At 33.6% G+C, this 23,334-nt stretch overlaps 1 long non-coding RNA gene across 3 annotated transcripts; it reads right to left on the reverse strand.

Annotated features, from left to right (window-relative positions):
• Nucleotides 1-332: 332 nt before the first annotated feature.
• Nucleotides 333-1,992, reverse strand: LOC121228202 (uncharacterized). 3 transcript variants are annotated; one of them, XR_005925757.1, is made up of 3 exons: nt 1,820-1,971; nt 1,262-1,512; nt 333-672 (listed from the first exon to the last, which is right to left on the reverse strand). It is a non-coding gene; the product is annotated as an uncharacterized lncRNA (long non-coding RNA). The 3 variants fall into 3 exon arrangements; XR_005925756.1 differs by having other exon boundaries at nt 1,262-1,538; nt 1,820-1,967; XR_005925755.1 differs by lacking the exon at nt 1,262-1,512 and having other exon boundaries at nt 1,820-1,992.
• Between the last annotated feature and the right edge of the window lie 21,342 nt (nt 1,993-23,334).

Genomic DNA, 23,334 nt, shown 5'->3' on the forward strand with positions numbered 1-23,334 from the left:
TTTATAAAGTGGTTAAGGGTTCCAAAATATTGAGAAAGCAAAATTCAATAAGGCTATGTTTGACTGAAAATGACTTCCGGAAAATGATTTCTGGAAAGTGATTTACTTTTCTGGAAAAGTTAATATTTTCTAGTGTTTGGTTGAATCTGTGTAAAATATTTTATGTTGTTGGTAGATTCCTTGAAAATATTTCAAAAAAGCTGTTTTAAACGAAACAAACATATATTTGACATTTTCTCGTCTTTTAATTGTTTAGCTAAATTCACTTTCTTGAAAATATTTCAAAAAAAAAAAACTATTTTAAAAAAGCTATTTTAAATGAAACAAACATATATTTGACTTTTTCTTTTCATTTAATTGTTTAGCTAAATTCACTAAACAAATTGTGTAAATCAAACTACAACATTATGACTGAATTCACAATTTTTTTACATGTACATATACATACATAAATATAACCATGTTACACAAGGCACTTGCACAAGGAAAGGGAAAAAAATTACAAAAATCCATTAATACACAAGTTGTGTCCACAAGCAAAGGAGCATTCCCATATTAGCATCATCATCTTGCTGTAAGTGACCAATGAAAGATGGCGTACTTAAAATCCAAACTTCAATGGCCCTAGTATCTCCCATGCTTCTTCGGTAATGGCTCTGCTTGTTCTTCATTCTAAAAACACACCGTAAAAGATTCCATGTCAATTAGAGAACAAATAAAATTTTGTTGAAAAAGGGTTAACTAGCCTTCCATTCTATTTAAAAGGAGGTAAATAGGACCATCTATTATTGCCAACAAAATCAAAATGAAGATGCAAAACTAGTTCATATTTGAACCATCTTCTTTGGCATCAGCTGAATTACATTACATCTATATTAATAAAATCAAAATGAAGATGCAAAACCAGTTCAAATTTGAACCATCTTCTTTGGCATCAGCTGAATTACAGTACATCTATATTAATAAAACCTGCAACAAAATTACAACAAAACCCTATGTTTCATAATACAAATTCTCCAACCTATGAACCTGTAAACCAAGATTACAAGTGAACAAAGTCGATATAACTTTTCACAACCTAATCAGCCATCTTGTACACATCACTTCTGTGAAAGATTATACTTCAACTGAACAGATAAAGGTTCAATTACTTTGCATCATATAAACCAATCTTACAAGCCGATTAGTGCATGAGAAAACACACATGAAAATTTTATACAATCACAATTGGTTAGAAAATATCATAGGTTTATTTGCTCACATATCGTAATCGTCCCCATTTGAAATAGAAGCAATACTGTGAAAAGGAACTTCTTAATGCCCATTGCTAGAGCTAAAGGAAGTCCTACTTGCTCTCATACTTTGGGTCATGGATACCAGTGTGTCAATGTGCATTTGATAAGAATCTGCAAGACTAAAACCAAGGATTCTCTGCTCGTTCCTTTCTGCTCCTCAATTATATGAGAACTACAGGAAATGTTGATTTCTGGGTAGGGATTACACCACTCAGGCCTAACCATAATATTTACCCAAATCAACTACAGTAAAACGAGAACAACGAGAAAAAGAATTAAAAGATTAAATCAAAAACGAGAACGGAGATCAACTCAAAAGAAGTGCATATCAATAGGGGTGATAATAGGGGCAATCTGTAAATTCCTACTGCACTAGTTGTACTGCTTAAACAGGACAAATAATTCTTGGATCGATCACGCAAATTTGCTAAGAGATTGAAAAAAAGAAAGAAAGATGGATAACAAAATCAGAATCATCGAAGAGATAAAAATGGGTAGACTAGAGAGAATATAAAGGAGGGTACCTGGCAATGGCATTGATTTGCAACCCAAGGGGAAGGGGAAGAGGAAAGAGGAAAGAGGAGAAGATTTAGCAGAGTGTTGGGATGTGAAGGGAAAATCGATTAGAAAATGTCTTGCCGAAAAAAAAGTGTACCACATTTTCCCAAAAAAAGGCATCATTTTCTCGTGTTTTGAAAAAACTTTTGGGAATTTATTTTTCACCAAACAAACGGTGGAAAAGGTTGAAAATATTTTCTTGAAAAACTTTTACAAGTAAATAAACGAAGCCTAATTTTAAAATTTGATAATGCTTAAGTGCTTAAGATTTTTATATATGCAAATTAAAAGTTTTATTTACATTCGATTATTAAATTCAAAAAAAAAATCTTTAGTTGTATAGGAAATATTTATATGATATATCCATATGTTGTATAAAACGAATATATTAAATGCAAAAAAGTTTTTTTATCATAATAAAAGAATTCAAAATTATAACTAAAAAATCTATAATAATTGTATTTAGATATCAATCAAAAGATGTGAAAAATTATGAGTTCATTGCATGCATTGGGAGGTGGGACCAATTATGAGTATTATTTTTCTGTTAGAAAAAAGATGATGCGGCTCTCGACTATTGATGATGACGGATGGCCTTTAGGCAAAACGCATGCAGTAACTCCAGTGGGCCTTTGCCTTTGCCAAGTTGCTATTCACTAACCGACAAAAATATATCACAACTTCATATTTATTTGTTTCCGAATGTATCCATCGGAGAAAATTTAATGAATAATCTTTTGTATTTTGCAGGCTTATTAAGAGATAGATAATGATCACAAGTTTTAAAGTTATTTCATACTTAAGATGAAGATCGAACTCTCAACTATTAATTAAGGTAAAAGAGATTATTTTATCTCACCTAACCCATAGTTATATTAGAGTATGTTGAAAATACAAAGACATTTTTTAAAAGGAATAAATCTAAAAGTTACATATAAGTTTTGATTTAATGTATAATATTATACATAAATTTTGATTTTTTATAATTTTATACAATAAAATTTTGATTTAATTCAATATTCAAAAACTACTAATGTTAGGGGTGGACTAGGGGCCTAGCAAGGCCCGACTCTCCTAAAATGAAAATTTTCTATTTAGGCTTTTTATAATTTATAAACTTTAAATTAGTAATAATAAAATTATACTTTGATCCCTAAAAATAATAAAAATTTGATTTGATCTTCTAAAAATTATAAAGATATAAGTGAAATTCTATTTTTACTATCATAAAAATATACCAACCTCCTCAAAAAAATTACTGACTTCACCTTGACTAACGTCATTATTAATATAACATCATTTTACATTTAAATATTACATATACAAATAATTATATTTATCTTTATAAAAATAAATTTATTTATTTTTTAAATATGTACAATGAAATCAAATCAAATCAAATCAAATATAATTTTAAAATTAATAGAGGTGATAGAATTGATATTTGGAGAGGGTTTCTTCAAAATTAACAATGGTAAGGAGTGTTTGAATTACTAAAACAAAGAATATGGAGTTCATATGATATTTGACATCAACAAATAAAGTTTTGGGAATTGAGAGAGATGGAATCCTAAATCAATTAGTTAGAGAAATATCGAAAAATTTATCACTTAATCCACCCATTTACTCTAATAAGGTGCGTGAAAAATGGAAATGGCATGAAAAAGGGCTTTTGGAAGGGGACGGGACCACCCATTTTGTGGATGCAGACGAATGCTTTGGGTTTCCCACGTCAAATTTTGCGGCATTGCTCTTTTATTCTCACTCGTATCAAACAAAGTTGAAAATATGATCTTTCATTATCTCTTTGAATTGAAACTGAAGGTGTTCTTTTTGAAAATGTTAGGCTCTGCCGGCATCCACATGAAAGCTCTACCGACGGCCAACGCGCTTTTCTGCTCCCTCACATTATTTTACTTTCTTTTAATTCTTCCTGCAAAAGTGAATATATTAATTTAATCTGCTCATCGTGTTTAGAGAAAGGAAAAAGTAGGAAAATAGTCAAACAGAAAATGATAGGAAGACGATTGAAATGGACATGCATGTGTAAGCAAAAAGAAAAAAGAAAAAAGAAAAAAGAAGAAGGGAATGCTTAGGTCAAGTGTGCTGCATATTAATTAAAAAAATGTCATGCATGAATAAATGTTGCGTGTAACAGTAAGGTATACTATATTTTTAAGAAGAAAATATTGTTAGAAAAGGTAACCACATATTTTCGAAAAACAAACATGAAGGATACCTTCGTTATACCACAAAATATTTGTTATGATCATATAAATATAGCATTTTTTTTAAACAATCTTATTATAAGTTTTGATTATATCTACTCTTTTTGATACTCTAGAATTACACATATCCCCTCCCCAATCCATAAATAGGAGGATAATGCGCTTTAGCACACTCAAACCCCCGTCCATCCTTTTGCATTGATAATAATGTCTATGGCAATCGAGTTAAGACTCAATCGGCAATAAATGTAGTTTTTTCTTAATTCTATTTTTCATGTCTTTATAATAAAAAAATAGTTACCAACATTACAACAAAATATGTCAAAAGTGACAAATGACTTGAAACGCACCGGGATTACGTCTTCTTAAATTGACCCGCATCAATATGTAAAGATGCACATGAGTAGCGCCTCTTTAGGTAGGCACTAAAGAGACATCACCACGACGCGTCTCCTTAGGCCTAACTTAAGGAAGAGCTTTCTCGCGTCTCCTAAGCTGTCGATTGTAGAGACATCAGTCATCATCCAAAATGTTTTGTTCTTGCTTTCTCTGTAGGTCTCTTAAATCTTGCTTTCTTTCTTCCGACGCCAATCTCTCATTCTCCCTAATTTTCACTTCCTTGCAAATTCACGATATTGGAGTAGAGATAGTGTTATGTCCATCTTCACTATCTTGAAAATTTATCCATCCATATGATTTCAAATTCACTTATATCATGTAACACCCCTAACCCGTATCAGTCGTCGGAATAGGGTTACGAGGCATTAACGATTAAATCACAACATGCGACATACATTTCTTAAACATAAATCCATTATCACTTAAATATCGACCAAACATAATTACATTATCCCTTATAAGGCTCTATGAGACCTTTCAACATGCTTGAAAGAGGTCTGGTACTAAACCGATAACATTTAAAAACTTTGGGAAACTTATAAAATTTCTCATGCATATAGGGATCACACGCCCTTGTGAACAGGCCGTGTGCCTCACACGGTCACCAGACACGCCCGTGTCACAAGCCGTGTGGAAACAGGGCATACATACTGACTTGCATCACACGGGCGTGTCTCACGCCCGTGTGCCATGGCCGTGTGAAGTTTAGAGGGTATACTGACTTGGGTCACACAGCCGGTCACATGCCCATGTGCCAGCCTATGTGTCACACACGGCCAGTAGACATGCCCATGTGTCTAAGCCGTGTAACTCACTAACTTGTTTAACTAAGTTACAACAGACACACGGTCGAGTCATATGCCCGTGTGCTCAACCGTGTGGGGCAAAATTAGGCTTGGTTTAAGCCACATTTCTCACCCTCTTCAAGCAAACCAAAACCACAACATTTCATACCATTTCAATACATTTATAGGAAATCAAAACATGCTATTTCACATACAAATCATGCCATTTAAAATCCATCCATTTCACCACTCAAATCATAATCCGAAAAATACCAAAATAATATGCCATTACCAATAATTTCACCAATCTTCTCTGTGCATTTTCTCATCATCTTATCATCTATTTTAAACCTCAAATCATACCACTTAATCATCACAACATCCATGACAAACATGCCAAAACACTAGGCCATTTATATACATCATATTTCACTTACCAAACTCATAAAATAAGCCAATCCAAATGGCCAAATACACACCAACATTTACATCATTTATGAGCCAAATCTCATGGCTAATATCATATCTCAAAACACATCATCATATTACTAGCCTATACATGCCATATACTATATTTTCAAAGCACCAAAAATACCAACAAGTTGATCGATAGTGTAATGGTGTTCCTAATGATCCCCGAGTCCGAGCTAGCTTCAGTTATCTATAAAACAGGGAAAGAACACACAAAGTGAGCTTTAAAAGCTTAGTAAGCCATATACAAATAAAATTACCACATGAATCAACATCATTTCCATCAATAGACAAACTATGAGTAAGCACATATAAGCTCACAAACCTTTCCCAATGTATACATATTCAATATCATGAGTGAATTCATCAAATACTTCTCTTTTCAATACTTGTATGAATCACGTACGTACTTGAGTCACTTAACTCATTCGCACATTCTTTCTCAACTTGATTTTGTCCGTTGAACCTTTTGGAATTGTTAAGGATACTCGAAAATCACATATAGCTCGTACAATGCCATATCCCAAATATGGTCTTACATGTTATCACATATCAATGCCGATAGCCCAGCTATGGTCTTACACGAAATCAAATAACGATGCCAATGTCCCAAATATGGTCTTACACGTAATCACATAATGATGCCAATGTCCCAGACATGGTCTTACACATAATCACATCTCGTTAATCCTAATCTAAGGTTCTTCGGGACTTTTGGATATTGTAACCTTGTCGATTTTTGCTCGTATTTAATCATTCAACATTCATAGCAGTTGAATGACAATTAAACATATATAATTCAATTTAAAGACATTTATTTTCATATGAACTTACCTTGAAATTCGGAATAAACGGACTGGATCGACTATTCAATAACCTTTGATTTTCCCCGATCTAAATCCAATTTCTTTCGTTCTTGATCTATATACATTCAAAATTAACTCATTTATTCATCAAATCATTCAATTCAGTCCACAAACACATATTTAGGCTTTTTTCACTGTAGCCCCTAAAGTTCTACATTTTTACAATTTAGTCCCTATTTCACAAATACACAAAATTCATGAAATTTCATTAAACCCAAGCCTAGCTGAATTTCATATAGGTCCCTAGTAATCCAAAATTTTCATTTATTTCACATTTCAACCACCCAATTTACGCTTTTCACAATTAAATCCCTAAAATGTATTTTTAGCTAAAATCACTTAACAAAACTTGTGTAACTATCAAAAAATATTCATTTTTCATCATCAAACATTCAAAATATTAAGTATTCATCAATGAAACTTCAAAAAATCATGAAAAAATTCAAAAATTAAGGTACGAGCTAGCTAGAATACGAAGCAACGATCTCAAAAACGTAGAAATCATCAAAAACCGAGCAAAGAACATACCTTAATCAAGCTATGAATGTGCCGAATGGAAAACCTAATATTTTGGTTCTCTTATTCTCTAATTTTGGTTCAATAAGATGATAATAAAGCCAAATTTTTGTTTTGTTTTATTAATAATTACCTTATTTATCAAATACCAAATTTATCCTTAATTTATAACATTCAAAAACACATACATATTGTCCATAAAAGTCCACTATCATTTTAAATGGTTTTATTACCATTTAAGGTCATCATATTTAAAAGCCAAGGCCAACTGACACCTTTAACAAGTAGAATGCAACTTTTACATTTTATGCGATTTAGTCCTTTTTCTCAAATTGACTATTCAAACGATAAAATTAAATCACGAAACTTTCACACATACATACTATCATGCTGTAAACACATAAAATAATATTAAAATAATTTTTTGACATCAAATTTGTGGTTTCAAAACCACAATTCTGACTTAGCTAAAATCAGGCTGTTACATATCAAGTTCAATAAGGGTTTCTTTTTGTTTACTTTTATGTATATTATCCCAAATATCCATTACATGAATGAATTTGTGATAAAGTATTTCATTTGTACGTATGCAAATAATGAATAAGTTTGTTACTGAACATGCACTTTATATATTTCCTGAAATGACTAAGTCATTTTATTATTTATGATGTAGACATTGGACAAAAGTTGGATTGATGCTCTCAGATTAAGCATGGTCTACATGAATGGAATAGCTTTGTTCATTGAATATGCCACCAAGAACTGCACAAACAACAATACCATATATTGTTCGTGCAAAAAGTGCTCTAATAGAGTATTGGAACATTTTCAAATATTTATAGTGTTCCAATAACTATAACTGAATGGGTGTAATTAATCAAAAGATTATATTATTTGATTATTTTGAAAAATAATTATAACTATTTAAATAATATTATTTGAAGATTTGTACTAACATAGAGTTTTTCTTTGTCCTTAAGTTGTACATGATCATCTTCATCTATATGGTTTTGTAAATGGGTATAAGAGATGAATTTTTCATGATGAAACTTTCGCGTCAATTTTGCCACCGAATTCCCCTAATATTGTAAGTCATACGAGAAGTTTGAATGATACTGATGTTGATTTAGGAACTAGGGACTTGATAAGAGAAGTTATTGGATTAAATGTGTCAGTACATGGCAGAGATGAATTTAGTCATGGTGGTCATGTTAACGGTAGAGGTGATTTTGATTCCACTTTGCTTTCTTCTAAGGATGTTAGACGAACCACCGATGAAGCTAACAATCTTATGGATGATTGTGAGGTACCTCTTTATCTCGCTTTAGAAATGCTCTACCATATCATTCCTCTTGCGACTCTTTCATATAAAGGCCTTCAATGGGTGGTCAGCAAAATTAGTTACCGAATTACTGGATTTATTAAATGATAATTTTCACACTTCACTCCTTGTAACATTTATGAATCAAAGAAAACTCTCAAGAAGTTTAATCTTAGTTATATCAAGATTCATGCATGTTCAAATGATTGTACATTATATTGGGGTCCCAATGCAAATGCTACATCATGTAAAAAATATGGGCTCTTGAGATGGAATACAAGTGCAGCTAAAGGAACTGAATATTTAACTAGTGAAGAAACAACAACCCCTTCTCATCAAAAGCCTTCAAAATTCCTCAAGTGCTTTCCTTTGATCCCGAGACTAAAAAGATTGTTCAAGTCATCCGAAACTATGGCTTCTATGACTTGGCATGATCATTCTCATGTCAAATATGAACTTCTCCGACATCCCGCTGATGTTGAAGCTTGGAACACTTTTAATGAGAGGTTTTCTAACTTCGCCTTTGACCTTCACAATGTTCATTTAGGATTCGCAAGTGACGGTATCAATTCTTTTCGAACAATGAGCACCATACAAAGTATGTCACCGATGGTGTTGATCTCGCACAACATAGAACCATGGACGTGTACAAATTGGAACAAATTTAGAATGGTGTAAGTGCATTTGATGTCTCTAAGAATGAGACATTCAATTTACGTGTGTGTCTCATGTGGACCCTTAATGATTTTTTAGCATATGCAAACCTATCAGGCTAGAGTACCAAGGGGCATGTCGCATGTCCAGTATGTGTATAGTCAGTCAGTTCTCGTTGGCTACATAATGGGAGGAAGTTTTGCTACATGGGTTATCGTTGATGGCTTCCCTCAAATCATCCATTCATGCATCAAAATAATCAGTTTGATAAAATGAAAGAGTATCGTCATACAGGAATTGACGGTATTGTATTTTCTTACGGGAAGGCACCCAAGGATAGGAAACAGAAAGATTATTACGAAGCTGATTATAATTTGAGAGAATTGAGTGACATTAAATTGGATAGTGAAGATGAAAATCAACCGAATCTGTCAAACTCATCTTTGACATTATGGAAGAAAAAAAGTGTTTTTTTCCAATTCCATATTGGTAGTACAATCCATTACGTCATAATTTAAATATTATACATATAGAGAAAAATGTGTGTGACAGCGTGATTGGCACTTTGCTCAATATGGATTGGAAGGGTAGAGATAATTTGAAAGTTCGCATTGACCTATACGATATTGGCATAAGAAGTGAACTTCATCCACAAGAAGTTAATGGCAAGATTCTTATATCACTAGCATGTTACAATCCGACAACAAAAGAGAAAGACATTTTCCTTCAACCTTGAAGTTGTTGAAGTGCCCGATGGTTATTTGTCAAATATTTCAAGGTGCGTGAACCTAAAAGAGAATAAGTTGTCTAACATGAAGAGCTATGATGGGCACATTCTGATATAGGATTTACTTCTAATATGTTTGAGAAATGTGGTAGACAAAGAATTACTTCTTTTATATCTAATCTTTCTAGCTTTTTCAAGAAGCTATGTTCTAAAGTGCTCAATACAATTGAGCTTGATCACTTGCAGGTACATGCTACATTGGCACTTTGCCAACTTGAGGAAATATTTTTGCCGAGCTTTTTCACCATCATGGTCTACTTATTAATTCATTTTCCTGAAGAAGCAATTGAAAGGTAAATACATAAGAGATTATAAGTTGTTTTTTTATATATTCTATTTAGTTTTTGCATGTACATGTTAAGTTAAAACTAAACTGCACATAACATTTGTTTTCTTATTTTTCCAGGTTTTTGGTTTGACTTAAATCACTTGTGTATAATAAAGCATACCTAGAAGGATCAATTGTTGAATGATATTTAGCAGCTGAGTGCCTCACATTATGCTCACGTTATTTCTCGAACATGGAAATAATTTTTTCGCGACCCTGCAAGAACGAAGTGGTGATTATAAAGCTTTTTTACTTAAATAATATTAAAAAAATTAAAAATTTGAAAGTGGTATACCAACTTAGTTATTTATGAAAATGGTATACCAAGGGTGGTGAAGGGTAGTGCATGGGCGACACCACCTCCATTTTTTGATACCTATCACTTTCAACTAAAAAATAAAAAAAAACACTTTTTTAATGGTGCAACCTTCTTGATAAGTGACACCAAAGTATTTTTCCCATACAATTTCAATACATGGGTTAAATATGGGTTTGGGATGTGTTTGGGCGGTGGTGCCCACGGGAAATGTGGCATCAAAGGATTGGTGTCGATGTTTTAGGCGGCACAAGTGGTTCCAATCTTGTAGGCAACACCAGTTCCCAGCCATTATTTAAGTAGTGTTTGGGAAAACAAATTTGAGAATTCAGATAACAACAAAAAAAAATATGTAGAAGAAGGGTAAACAAACAAAGAAGAATTCACAAGTTTAGTAGATATGAAAGTCATTTTTTACATTATAGTAATTATTTTGCTTGAAATTATGTTGAGAATTTTTATTTCTTTTTTAACATATCTAGTATTGAATATGGATAATTAATTTTTCATATGTGTTTATTTCGATGGAGTAATTTTGATAACAACACTTGGGTGTATATTTGAATTTCTTCAAAAAATAGTAATGAGATTTAATAGAAATGTCTCGGTTGATGATATGAAAGAAAAGACTAATGCAAAAATTGTTAGACATTGTAGAAGAAGGATCTCGAAACTTTTTTACAAGTTTTCAATTTTGACGTCCCCATCAAATTCACCGAGATAGAACTTGTAGATGATGAAGACGTTGAGACAATGGTCACTCTTTATTGTGGGAATCAAAGCCACCAAAATGCACCAATTCAATTATTTGTTGAGTTAACTAATATGGAGCTAGCTGAAGATCCCACTCCATTACGTAAAGAACATGGAGTTCAAGATCCTTGTATGGTGGTTCTGATATCATACGTTGATAATCAATAGACTGTACGCAGGTTCGACATCGATCTTAATGTTCCACCTGAGATTGATGTGGATGCTGATGATGGATATGATAGTAGTGATCCTTCTGATCACGAGCATGATGGTGATAGTGATCTCGATTTGGACGAGGTCCTGGATGATATCAATGATGAAGGTGCAAATGACGATAGAAATGTTAACGCATCTTCAATCAGGAATTCAGTTCGATGCATTGTGATACGCAATGACCCTTGGCACACATGTCGCTAATAAACCTCGATACGACGCATGTAGTCGAGTTCCCAAAGTACCCTGATATACTACTTGCTCATTGGTTGGCCGTAGATTCTGAACCTGAGGAGTTGTTCTTGGGCCAAAAATTTGAAACCAAGGAAGGGTGCATATTTATCATTAAATAGTATAGCATCAATATGTCGGTGGACTATAAAGCCATCATGTTTAAACCGATATTGTATATTGGGGAGTGTTGGAGGTCGACTGCAATTAGCGGGTACGAGCCGTATTTATCCAAAAGTTACAGATGTGGGAGATACAAAAATCTATTGGGCCTCAGACATTCACTTCAACATGTATGACAGGTCACCGGAAACTTGATACCAAAACTATCTGTAAATGCTTCATGCCATTGGTGAAGGACATGCCGACCATTAAAGTTTCGGTATTTATTGTCGAAATGCAAGCAAAATTTTAGTATCGAGTATCGTACTGAAAAGCATGGATAGCTAAACAAATAGCAATGGAGTAGTTGTATAGAGATTAAGATGTGTCGTACGATAAGCTATATGGATGGGTAGCCACTATGCGGGAGTATATACCGGGGATTGTCATTTGAGGTCGATACATGACCTTATTATGGCCCGGATAACCAACTAAAATCGGAAAAAATAATTTTCCACCTAATGTTCTAGATGTTTGATCCATGCTGGAGGCATTTCCCCACTACAAGCCGCTTGTGCAGGTATATGAGATCTGGCTATGCAAGAAATATACGCAAATTCTACTTATTGCGGTTGCTCAAGATAGGAACAAGAACATGCTCCTGGTAGCATTTGTCATTGTGGACAAGAAAAAGAAATAATGAGAATTCTTCCTCATGAACATACAAAGATATGTTATCAGTGACAATAACATTTGCATCATTTCCGATAAAGGGAAGATAATAATTGCCGCCATTAGGCGTTCCAGTGTACCATGGAGATCCGTTTATTGTATCTGGCACATTGTGGCTAATTTTCACTGAGACTATTGCAAACTAGAGGAGACAAGTTGTGAAAATAGGTAAAATTTAGTTTCAATATATGTTTTAATATTATCAATGGAAGAAAAAATTAATTTGATACTGTAACTTGTCTTTTCTTAATACATACACAACGTACGAGTTAAAGTCATACATTTTCCAGCAAAGGATGACCAAACTTGAAGGTGACATACAAGGTTAAACGAACACTCTTTTACAACATTGGTTGGGTACCATGAAGTCGTGGCAATGGGCTCCAGCTTTCGATGACGAGTTTCGATATGGTCATATAACCACCAACATGGTAGAGGCAGTTAACTCCTTGTTGAGAAGCACACAACATCTTTCGATTTCATTTATGTTCTCGGCTATGTTCTACAGGCTAGCTACATTGATGTCAAGAATAGGGCTGAAACAAGTCAATCAGATTAATGCGGGACACGTATTTGTCAAAGATGTCAGGGATGCAATGGATGTGAACCGTCAGAGGGCAAGACCGATGAATGTAGAAATATATTCATGACAGCTTGAAATGTTTCGAGTTATGGAGACTATAGACACTCAATTTTGCCCGGGCCTAGAAATAAGTCCAAAAATAAAAATAATAAACCCCAAAAAAATGAAGTCTAAGTTCAGTCCAAAATTACAAACATATAATTTGGCCCAATCGGAATGGCCCATTACTTGAAAAGATTTAAGGTCCATCTATAAGCTTGACTCATATGGAAATATAATCTTTAAGGATATGCAATCTTAGATATGATATGCAATCTTAGATATGATACAATCTTAGATATGATATGCAGTCTTAGATATGATATGCAATCTTGAAGATATGATCTTGTAATCTTAGAGATTTAATTTGTAGATATCCTTTAATCTTAACCGTTGATGTAATTGATGTATACCGTTGGATTTGGGAAGGCTCAACTATAAATAGAGGCCTCTCCCTTCATTGTAAATCACTTGAGTTTTGGGAAGCAATAAGAATTCTTAAGAGCATTCACTCGAATTTCTCTCCCTCTTGCGTTCTTATTTTCTACGGTTTGTTCTTATTTATTCTTTGTTCATTTTCGTTTTCAACCTTTTTTATTTTGATTTAATCCCTATTTCCTTGATTTTTAATTCTCTTTTATATTTTATTTTTTTAATAATTTTAGTATTATATCAAACTATTTTTTATTAAATTCTATATTATTCATTGTTTTAAAAAATATATTTCATTTAATTGAAAAAGTTTTTCTTAAATAAGGCAATGTTTGGTGTTTAGAAATTCAGGAAATAGTGCCCTAACATGCTGGGTTGCGATTTTTCGTTTGACTAAATAGCCAAATATCCTTTTAATAAATTTTCAAAATCATGAGATAATTTTAGTTACGAGGATTTAAAACATCATGTCCTAACATGCTGGATGTAATGTTTGTATACTTTCGGAACAAAGGAATCTCAAGTTTCAACTTTAATTTGTTCAAGTTTTAAAATCTTTTCAAATTTTCGACATTAGGACAATAAATAATCAATTCGGTACCAATTTTAGGCGTTACGAGGGTGCTAATCCTTCCTTGTGTATAACCGACTCCCGAACCTATTTTCTTGAATTTTGTAGACCAAAATGTTTTATAAAGGTGATCCAATCACACCTAAAAAGGTTAGTGGCAATTCCCATTTTCATTTTTCAAAAAGTCGAACCCCGTTTTTCAAACCTCTTTAAAAAAATGGTTTCGACAGAGACCATTGATTCGTCCATAACAGAAGGATTTTTCATCCAACAAAGCTCATGATACAACATAACTAGTACTGCGGCACCCCAACTATATGAAAGACGTTATGCAAATCAGTTAACAGGGCCAAGTACATCAAATGGACCTTATTGTTGTTTGCATCAGGCATGAGTACACCCTTATAATGTGCATAGTGTACGCTCGAGGACACGCATCACCTCTTGCTTGGTGGCATTAATCAATAAATGCTCGAAATTGGCCTTCAGGAAATAAAATCTCAAACTCAAAAATGTTGACTCAACATCACCGGGTGAGACTCCTAGTAGGTTATAGCAAAGGGTGACCGGCTCAGAAATCGCACTTACGCCCGTTACTACACTTTCGTCGATTGGGAGACCGAGTTGCAGTGCAACATCATCCAAAGTGATAGTGCACTCCCCACACTGCAAATGAAAAGTGTAGGTCTCTGGGTTCAATCGCTCGACCAAAGTGGATTTTGAGTCATACCGCAAATCAAAATTCCGGATCAATTTTGCTGACCCAAATCCAGATAACTCCAAGTATGACATTAGTCGTTGATCTGGCAGATATCATAAACCATTCACCCGACCCCTCAATACGCGATACGGGTCTTGACATTATTAAATTACAGAAATAGTTAATATAACCTAGTTTAAATCCGTAAATAATGGGGAACTTTTTATAAGGTAAGAAATAACAATTTTATTACCATCATATTAACTTTTTTTGATATGTGATTATCATCTTTAATCAAAGAACCCATTTTAATATTTGCAATATAAAAAAATTGAGTTCAATTAGTTTTTTGCAAAAAACACATTTCAATATGTAATTAACTTCTATTTAGGCCTTTTTATCCCAATAATAAGAGAAGAAATATTAAAATACAAAAATGAGATACCCTATCAAAAAATAATTATCACATTTTAAATAATTATCAAAACACATTAATATTATACAATAAATATAGTACACTAATAATATAATTACAAAAATACTAAAGAGTTTGGTGCACATCACATTTTTTGCCATTCTATTTTAGTATATAATAAACGTTTTTATACTACATAAGTTAATAAAGAACTAAAAAAAAATTCCATAAATTCTAACTCAATGGTCTTATCTTTTACCTACAAAAAGAAAAACAAAAAAGTTTATGTTAAAATAATAAAAATTATCTCAACATAATAAACTTAATAGGACTAGTTTTGTTATTTGAATCTAATAAACAACATAAAAAATACAAATAAAAAAATAAAACAGAAACATACCTTATCAAAATAATATCTATTAAAAACCTTCCTTTCTTACCAAAATAATACCTTACAATAATAAATAAATAAATAAATAATTTAATCAAAATCTAAATGAATCAAAAACATTTCTAAAATAACATGGTTAAACAAAAAAATAACATTTCTAACCCATAAATAAAAAAATTCACTAAACTAACAAATAATATATAAATACTAAAAAAATACCTCTTTTGAATTTTTTAAACCCTAAACCCTTATAACCCCCAAACAAAACCCTTTAATCTCTTTTTTTCCAAACCTTAAACAAAACCACTAGTCTTTTTTTCAAACCCCAAACTAAATCCTAAACTTAACTCCTTAAACCCCAAATATTTTTCCCTTTCTTCTTTCCTTCTCTTCTATTCTTTTTTACCCCATTCTACTTCTTTTATTTCTTTCTCTTCTATTATTTTTTTTCCCTTTTTCCTTCTCTTCTCTTCTATATTCTATATTCTATATTATACTAGTATCTTTTTATTTCTTTTTTCCCTTCCCGTTCTCTTCTTCTTCTTCTTCTTCTTCTTCTTCTTGTTCTTCTTCTTCTTATTCTTCTGTTTTGTTTTATTTTGTTTTTCATATTAGGGAACCATTATAAGGTCCCCAAAAATTATTTTTCACGAGACCCTTAAAAGGTTTCGTCCCATCGTGCACAGAGAATCAAAAGAGACAGAAGTAGTTGCCCAATACCGCCTATGGGGTGCCATTCACCAATCCCACGTCCCATCGCACAGAAAAGCACCAGGCCCGTGCTGCCTATGGGGTACCCTTAACCAGCCCTACTTGTTAGCTAGCCTCCTAGGGTTCCACTTTGGTAGTATTCGAGTTGGGGGTTGGTTGTATTCGGGTTGGGTAATAATACTTTGGTGTCACTTATCAAGAAGGCTGCACCATTAAAAATTTATTTTTTAAAATTTTTTTAGTTGAAAGTGATGGGTGTCAAAAAATAGGGGTGGTGCTGTCTATGCATCACCCTCCACCACCCTTGGTATACCATTTTTGTAAATAAGTAAGTTGGTATACTGTTTTCAATTTTTTTAATTTTTTTATATTATTTAAGTTAAATTATCTGATTATGAAGAAAAACTCATCTTTTCTCGTCAAGAGGTTGAGTATTGGGGATCTCCAAACTTAATACCTAGGAATGATGTCACTTGCTCAAGTACACCACTGTTGTTGCTTCATAGTGATATATTATCCGCCTACAAGAGGTAAGATTTTCTACTTAAATGATAATTTTTCCATTTGATTATTAGTTATTTCTTATTTAAATGGAGTGTACTTATGATGCAATGACTTCTTGGCTTTCATGAAGAGCAATTATCGTGGCACTAGAACCACTCAAAATTTAGAGTATAAATCGATAGTTAAGAAATAAGCAAGTTGGTTGTTAATCATATTAATATAGAATTTAGTAAAATGTCTCTTATTTGCCATTGATGTTCTGTAGATTCCATAGTTGGTGAATGATAATGCACCTTCAAAAGTAATTGCTCTTGCCTGTGGCCCTAGTGACAAAATTGAGTGTTTCGATAGATATATTGTTAATGGGTTTTAGTTCCACACGGCTAAACGTGAAAAATTTTACACTGCTCAAAATAGTGCCATCATGGTTGTAGCAAATGGCCGAAGTTACTATGGAGTTGCAACTCGCATGTTTGATTCTGATTATTAAAGATGTTTTAAAGTAACTCTCATAGAATGTGATTGAGTTTATGTACATTCTTCAAAGGGTCTTATACAAGATGAGAATGGATTCAATTTGCTGAACTTCTCCAAGTTGATCTACACAGGAGTGTTGCTAACGGATAACCCATTCATATTTCTTTCTTAAGCAACAAAAGCTTTTTATATCTAAGAAGGGAAGAGCAAGGGATGGTTTCATGCAATATTAACCAAGCCAAGAAACCTATATGAATCAATTTCAACAAAAATTACAGATAATGAAGATGATAAAAGAGCAAGGGATGGTTTCATGCAATATTAACCAAGCCAAGAAACCTATATGAATCAATTTCAACAAAAATTACAGATAATGAAGATGATAATTCTTATACATATGATATATGATGAAAGCTGACATGCTTTATATTCAACTTCTAATTATGTGTAAAAGGGTATATTGTAATAGATTCTTTGTTGTTTTAAATCGATTCATTATTTTTTAAATTGATTCTTTGTTATTTAACTCAATTCAAACTCCAATATAAATTCACTGTTGATATTCATTTGGTCCCTTATACTTGCACAACATTTGTCCCTTATCAAGACTGACTTACACCGGTGAAAGTAAGTTCTTTCTTTCTCAAGCATCCTGTTGAACGTGCCAAGCAAAGGAAGGTTTCCTCAATATTTTGTTAAGGAAAAATACGTAAATACACCGTATAAATTGATTGTTTGTTGTGAAATATATACTCATTTCCTTTTATTCTTTACTTCTTTGAATCAATTGTTTGTTGTTTTGAATCGATTGTTTATTGTTTTAAATCGATTTTTTTCTTCTTGAATCGATTTTTGCTTCTTTGAATTGATTCATTATTGTTTTTTTAAATCGATTGTTTGTTTCTTTGAATTAATTTATTGTTGTTGATTTAAATAGATTATTTGATGTTTAACTCGATTCAAACTCCAACATAAATTCACTGTTGATATTCATTTAGTCCCTTATCAATACTTGCACAACATTTGTCCCTTATCAAGACAAACTTACACCGGTGTAATAAGCCGACTCTTATTTAAGCGTTGCCTTAGGCATGTATATCCTAACACTTATACTAAGCTTTTGAAGGCTTACTCTGTGTGTTTTTCAACTGTTTTATAGATATCTAAGCTACTGGGAGCTCAGGGATCGTCGAGGATCGTCACCACACTATTGAACCTTATTTTGGTACCTTTTGATATTGTGAATATAAAAGTATGACATGTATAGGCTAGAAGTATTAGGATATGTTTTGTAATGTATATACCATGTCATGTGATATGATTAGTTTATGTTTGAACTTATGGTTTGATTATGATATATGATATGTGATGCAAGTGTGTCATTATGTTGTGCATTTGGTTGGCCAAAAGAAATGGTCAATTTGGTAAGTTTTGGTATGTGTATATTTTATAATTGGGTAAGAATTTGGTAAGAGAATGAATGGAATGTGTCAAGGTTATAAACCATATGTTTTGGTAGGTTTTTGGCATATGGAATGACATGAATTGGTATGTGTTATGAACATGAGATTGGTTGATAATGATAAGACATGAATGTTGAATGTTTTGATTATGAAATTGTTGAAATTTGATGTGCAATTGGTGCCTATTTGATGCTTGTAGGGAGGACCCTTAATGGGTGGCAATTTATCCTTGCAAATGGCCTATTTTTGCCCACACGGGAAGAGACATGGGCATGTGTTTCAACCATGTTGCTTGAGGGCCATTTCGAAATGAGCCTGGGCAGATTACATGGTCAAGTTAGTTTCGACCACGGGCTAGACAAATGGGAGTGTGGTCAGCTGTGTGGCCAGGTCAGTAGCCTCTCTAATTTTTGCACGGCCTGGGCACACGAGCGTGTCTTGTGGCCGTGTGGACAAGTCAGTATGTATGCTCTGTTTTACCACGACCTAGACACACGGGCTTGTCTAATGTCATGTGAGGCACACAGCCTATTCACACAGACGTGTGACCTGTACAACTTTGAAAAAAATGTTTAAGTTTTAAAAAATTTTGTATGAGCTCGATTTAGTCCTGACCCCTTTCAAATGCACGCTTAAGGTCTCGATGACCTATATAAAGGACTCTATGATAATGTTTGACTATGAATATGGATGATGTATTTGAATTGTTTATAAAATGTTTTGATTTTTCTGGTAACGCCTTTAACCCTAGTCCGGCGACGGATACAGGTTAGGGGTGTTACATTTGGTTGGTATCAAACTACAGTTTAGTCGATTCTAGAACTAACGTAGTGTATGTGAGTCAAGCTATACATGCCATATTTATGAACTGCGATAGTGTGATGAATCCTGACAATGAAAATGTGTTTTTATATAGAAAATAGATCCCGAACGAGCCGTAGCTGATGATGTCGAAAGTAATGTGCCTACTCCCATACAAGGGACAGCGCAATCCGACTCTAGACCGGCTACGAGTAGCCATAATGGGGAGGCGAGACAAGCCTTCTATCAGATGATGAATGATTGGTTCACCCATTATATTCGAATTAATCCGGTTGTTCAATAACCCCCAACCCCGACTAATCCTCTGCAAGTCCCTGCTATGCCACAAGTTAATCTGATTTAGCCAAGTAAGCCTTCGATTGATAAAATTAGGAAATATGGGGCTGAAGAGTTCCAAGCTACCACTAGTAATGATGCTGAGAGAGCCGAGTTCTGGTTAGAAAATACAGTACGAGTACTCGATGAATTGTCATTGACTCCCGTTGAAGGTTTAAAGTGTGTCGTTTCGCTTCTGAGAAATACGGCGTCTCACTGGTGGAAAATATTAATATCTGTGGTTCCTAAGAATCGAGTCAACTGGGATTTTTTCAAGCTAAATTCCGAAAGAAATACATCAATCAGAGATTTATCAACCAGAAACGTAAAGATTTTCTTAAGCTTAAACAAGGCCATTTGTCTGTTACAGAATACGAGTGAGAATTTGTAAGACTGAGTCAATATGCACGAGAATGTGTATCTACTGAGGCAATAATGTGCAAAAGATTTGAAGATGGTCTGAATGAAGATATTCGTTTGTTAGTCGAGATTCTTGAGATCAAATAATTTGTAGTACTTGTTGAACGAGCGTGTAAAGTTGAAGAGCTCAGGAAAGAGAAAAGAAAAGTTGATTCTGAAGCTAGAGATGTGAGAAATAGATCTACAAGTAAATCATTTCAGTCTGTGTTAAAGAAATTCTGAGATGATTTTAGCCGTTCAAAGGTTAATATGGGGCATTCGAGTAGAGATCGTACAAGATCACATTCGAGCTTCAGAGCTGCAGCTACGTCTGTTGCTAGTTTTGGAAATGTCTGATCTGATCGACCTGAGTGTAAACTTTATGTTAAAAGACATCCCGGTAATTGTAGACTATATGATTAGGCTTGTTTCAAATGTGGATCTTTAGATCACTTTATTCGAGACTGTCTCGAGTCTATTGAACACGAGATAGCACAAAATTCGAGATCAAGTAACACCTCAACTCGTGGTAGACCTCTCAAAAATATGAGAAATATAAGTGGTAGTCAAAGAGGGACTCAAGACACCGCTGTTCTAGCCGAGGCTAGAGCACCTGCCAAAGCTTATGCCATTCGAGCACGTGAGTAAGCTTCGTCTCCTGATGTGATAACTGGTACTTTTACTCTTTACGATACTTCTATGATTGTTTTGATAGATTTTGGGTCAACGCATTAGTATATATGCATGAATTTAGTATCTAGTAAGACTTTGCCTGTAGAGTCTATTGAATTTGTGATTAAAGTATTGAACCCCCTAGGTAGGAGTGTTTTAGTTGATAAAGTCTGCAAGAATTGTCTGTTAATGATTCGAGACATCTGTTTTCCAGCCAATTTGATGTTATTACCCTTTGATGAATTTGATATAATTCTGGGTATGGATTGGCTAACTTTGCACGATGCTATTGTGAACTGCAAACGGAAAACTATTGATTTGATATGCAAGAATGATGAAATAGTCCGAATTGAATCTAGTGATTTGAATAGATTACCGGCTGTGATATCTTCAATGAAAACTATGAGTATTGTGAAAAAGGGTTGTAAAGCTTATTTTGCTTATGTGATTGATTCGAAAGTATCAGAAAAGAAAGTCGAATCAGTGTCTGTTGTCTGCGAATTCCCTGATGTTTTTCCTGAAGAACTTCCGGGATTACCTCCTATTCGAGAAATAGAATTTGGAATTGAGTTAGTACCAAGAACTACTCTGATTTCGATAGCTACATATAGAATGGCTCCGACCGAACTAAAAGAATTAACGTCTCAGGTACAAGAGTTGACCGATAAAGGGTTTGCAAGATCAAGTTTCTCACCTTGGGGTGTACCAGTTTTGTTTATGAAAAAGAAAGAAGGTACATTGAGAATGTGCATTGATTATCGTCAGTTGAAGTAATTATCAAGAACAAATACCATCTACCCCGAATTGATGATTTGTTTGATTAGTTGAAAGGAGTTACCGTGTTTTCGAAGATAGATTTGACATCAAGCTATTATAAGTTGTGAGTAAAAGATTCAGACGTTTTGAAAATTGCATTCAGAACGAGGTACGACCACTATGAGTTCTTAGTTACCTTTCGGAATAACTAATGCACCTGCTATCTTTATGGATTTGATGAACAGTATTTTCAGACCGTATTTAAATCGATTTGTTGTCGTATTCATTGATGACATATTCATTTTTTCGCATGATGAATCCGAGCATGCCGAGCATCTGAGAATAATACTACAAACTTTGTGTGATAAGCAATTGTATGCGAAGTTTAGAAAATGTGAGTTCTGGTTGCGCGAAGTTGGTTTTCTGGGCCATATTGTGTCAACATCTGGTATTCGAGTTGATCCAAGTAATATTTTAGCTATTTTGGATTGGAAGCCTCCGAGAAATGTTTCTGAAGTCTGTAGTTTTCTGGGACTTGCTGGTTATTATAGACGGTTCGTAAAAGGCTTTTATATGATTGCAACTCTATTAACGAAACTGCTTCAAAAAGGTGTGAAATTTGAACGGTCTGAAAAGTGTCAGAAAAGCTTTGATCAGTTGAAAGCCCTATTAACTGAAGCTCTAGTATTAGTACAACCCGAATCGGGTAAAGAATTTGTGATCTATAGTGATGCTTTATTAAACAGTCCGGGATGTGCTTTGATGCAGGAAGGCAAAGTCATTGCTCATGCTTCGAGACAGTTAAAGCCGCACGAAAAGAATTATCCGATGCACGATATGGAATTAGCTGCAATTATGTTTACTTTGAAAATTTGGCGTCACTATCTGTTCTGTAAGAAATGTCATGTTTATTTCGATCATAAGTGTTGGAAATATCTGATGACTCAGAAAGATTTGAATCTGCGATACAGAAGATGGCTAGAGTTACTGAAAGACTACGAGCTTGTTATTGATTATCATCTGAGAAAGGCTATTGTTGTAGTTGATGCTTTGAGTCGAAAATCGTTGTTTACATTACGTGCCATGAATACTCATTTAGCTTTGTCTAATGATGGTTTGGTTTTAGCCGAATTGAAAGTGAGACCGCTGTTTTTACAACAGATTATTAATGCTCAGAAAATTGATAATGAGATAATAGCAAAATGAGCTTAGTGTGATTTGAATTCTGATTCTGAATTTCGAGTAAATAATGATATTGTTTGCGATTCTGAGATCAAATTTGTGTTTTGAGAAATCCAGAGTTGATTCAGATGATTTTAAACGAAGCTCACAATAATCGTTTATCTATGCATCCGGGTAGTACGAAAATGTATAGTGATTTGAATTATCATTACTGTGGTCTGGAATGAAAAGAGATATCTCCGACTTTGTTTCTAAATGTTTAATCAGTCAACAAGTTAAAGCTGAACATCAGGTGTCATCCGGTTTGTTACAACCGATTATGATTCCGAAATGGAAATGGGATAGAG

The sequence above is a fragment of the Gossypium hirsutum genome, chromosome A04 (genome assembly GCF_007990345.1).
Source record: "Gossypium hirsutum isolate 1008001.06 chromosome A04, Gossypium_hirsutum_v2.1, whole genome shotgun sequence".
NCBI classification, from domain to species: domain Eukaryota; kingdom Viridiplantae; phylum Streptophyta; class Magnoliopsida; order Malvales; family Malvaceae; genus Gossypium; species Gossypium hirsutum.